Source organism: Bison bison, unplaced genomic scaffold, assembly GCF_000754665.1.
Source record: "Bison bison bison isolate TAMUID 2011002044 unplaced genomic scaffold, Bison_UMD1.0 scf7180017864257, whole genome shotgun sequence".
Lineage (NCBI taxonomy): Eukaryota > Metazoa > Chordata > Mammalia > Artiodactyla > Bovidae > Bison > Bison bison.
Window position 1 is genome coordinate 335,588 of NW_011494829.1, and position 3,305 is coordinate 338,892.

The following is a 3,305-nucleotide window of genomic DNA, read 5'->3' on the forward strand; positions in this document are numbered from 1 at the left end:
TTACTTGGAAATATTAAATCTAAAAATGTGGAAAAATTCACATTAATCATTTAGTTTTAGCACATAAATATAAATGGATTGGAACTAAAATTCACTTCAGACTGTAAGTAATAATTACCCAGAAACACTGCATGAGCTTCATTAAATCTTATGTTTAATAATAATGAGGAGCACAAGGGACCTGCCCAAATCTGCACAAATAAAAGGATTACCAGTATCTAATCACTATAAAATGGTGATCATAAAGCTTCATTTAAGAGCATTTTTTCAAAAAATGAAATCAGGGAAGATGATCATGAAACTGAAATGTGATTTTCAGGTTGACAGTTGTTTTAACAAAATGCAGCTAATTTTTATGCAGCTGTCTTTTCATGTTTTTTTTTTCCTATGTATAACAAATTAGTAAATAAAAAAGAGTAAAGGAGTTATTGAAAACTTCAATAGCATTCAGTATTTTTGTTTAATACAGCAGCATTTGCAAATGTCAGTAATTTTTTATGATTTCTCATTTTATATGATTCACGCTATTAAATAGAATCTTTTAAGAAGTCACTTTGGAAAAACATCTCTAGTTTTCAGAGGATAAGGATAATAAATCTTGTTACAGGCAATGGAATCTATATTCCTGATTCTCTATGTAGAATGAACCAGAGAACATAGCACATTTACAGACAATTTGGAGGTTCCAAAAACTTTTCTGTAAATTATTAGAGAATATATACTTAGCTTTAAGTTGTATTTGCTTAATTTAGTGAATCATTCAAGTGATATAAAGCTTATTCTTTTTTTTTTTATTGGTAGAAATTTGCTCTAAAATGTTGTGTTGGTTCCTGCTTTAACAAAAATGTGAAGCAATCATAATTATATATATATATGTGTGTGTGTGTGTGTGTGTGTGTGTGTGTGTGTGTATATCCCTTTCCTCTTCAGCCTCCCTCTACTCCCAGTATTCCATCCCTCTAGGTCATCACAGAGTGCCAGGCTGGGCTCCTTGATTTTATACCAACTTCCCAATAACTATCTATTTTATACATGGTAGTGTATATATGTCAATGCTACTTTCTCAGTTCATCGCACCATCACTTTCCCCTGCTGTGTCCACAAGTGTGTTTTCTACTGGATTCATTAGTACCATTTTTCTAGAATCCATGTGTGTGTGTGTGTGTGTGTTAATATGCAAAATTTGTTTTTCTCTTTTTGGTTTACTTTACTGTGTATAACAGGATCTAGGTTCATCCACCTCATTATAATGGACAAATTCATTTCTTTTTATGGCCGAGTAATATTCCATTGAATATAATTTACCAAAACTTCTTTATCTATTCATTTGTTGATGGACATCTAGGTTGCCTCCATGTTCTGGCTGTTGTGAATAATGCTGTACTGAACACTGGCATACATGTGTCTTTTAGAATTGTATTTTTTTCAGGGTATATGCCCAGTAGTGGGACAGCTAGGTCATATGGTGTATTTATTCCTAGTTTTTTAAGGAATCTCCATACTGTTTTCCATAATGGCTGTATCATTTGCATTTCAACCAACAGTGCAAGAGTATTCCCTTTTCTCCACATACTCTCCAGCACTTATTGTTTGTAGAATTTTTATGATAGCCATTCCGACTGGTGAGGTGATACCTCATTGTAGTTTTGATTTACATTTCTCCAATAATGAACAATGTTGATCATCTTTTCATGTTTTTATTGGTCATCTGTATATATTTGCACAAATGTGTGTTTAAGTCTTCTCATTTTTTGATTGGGTTCTTTGTTTATGTGATAAATAGCTGTATGAGCTGCTTATGTATTTTAGAGATTAATCCTTTGTCATTTCCTGTCTTTGCAATTATTTTCTTCCATTTGAGAGCTGTCATTTCAATTTTTTTATAGTTTCTTTGCTGTGCAAAAGCTTTTAACTTTTATTATGTCTCACCTGTTTATTTTTGCTTCTATTTGCTTAAGGAACATACCATTAATACACATTGCTTTAGAGCTTGTGCTTCTAATGTGATAATTATGTCAAGATTTAAATTTTAGTCTCTTTTCATGCTAGAATATATATTGCTTTTTTTTTTGAACATGCTTTATTCTTTTTCTTTTTCTTTTTCACTTTACAATATTGTATTGGTTTAGCCATACATCAACATGCATCCGCCATGGGTGTACATGTGTGTGTATATTGCTTTTTGATAGGGATACATTAAAAAAATGAAATCATCAATTGCCTAGTGCATACTTCTGAAAGTACTTAGACAACAATTATACAATTTCATTAAAAAACAGTGTCCACTATGATTGGAGTCATTCTTACTGTGGGGAATCTATGTAATCTCTATTATATAGCTGATTATAGTTGAATATCAAATGTTTTTTCAGCAACTTAAAAACTCCTAAACATAAAATTTAGGAAATACAATTGGGTAGCAAAGAGTCTACAGGCTTCTATAAGAAATAAGAACCTAATACAAAGATGACGTATTGGTAATGTGGATAAACTTCTGTAATTTAAAAAAAAATGCACTCAGAAGGACTTTAAAGATGATGGAGTAAGACAAGGAGACCTCCTTCCTCCCCACAAACACATCAAAATTACTTCTGTGTGTGGAACAACCCTTAGAGAACATCTTCTAAATGCTGGCAGAAGCTTCCAGACTTACCAAAAGGCAAACTAATCTCCACAGTATGAAGTATAGCAAAAAATATAAGAAAAAAGAAAAAAAAACAAAGGATTTGGGACAGGGACCTGCACCTCTGGGAGGGAGCTGTGAAGGAGGAAACATTTCTGCTCACTTAGAAATTCCCTCACAGGTGAGAACAAGGAGGGGGAGCTTGGAATCTCAGAGGGGAACACAGTAACAGGTGCTCATAAGGCAAAATGGAGAGAATTCACCACAAAAATCAGTTCCAGCCAGCACTTCATAGTTGAGATATTATCTGAACACCCACTGCAGTGAATGGGAGCTGAGTTCTGTGGCTCAGGCATCAAGGGTTGAACCCCAGGGAGAAGAGCAGGGTTGACTGTCATGAATATACTCTGAGGGAGCTAGTACAACACAGCTGAGGGAGTCCAAGGAAAGGCCTAGGCCTGCCAGAGAGGCATGAGATCATTGTCACAGGACAATGTGTGCTCAAGTTCTGTGTGCTCTAAATCTATGCTCAAGCAGGACACAGGACCTTGCCTTTCAGAGTGTCATAGCGGGACTAGCAATTGCTGTGGACTGTGACCCCAGAGATATTAATGGATATGGCAGGCCAAAGCTGCCTCTAAGGTTGGTGAGAGTGCCAGAGTTGGGACTAGCCACCAATTGC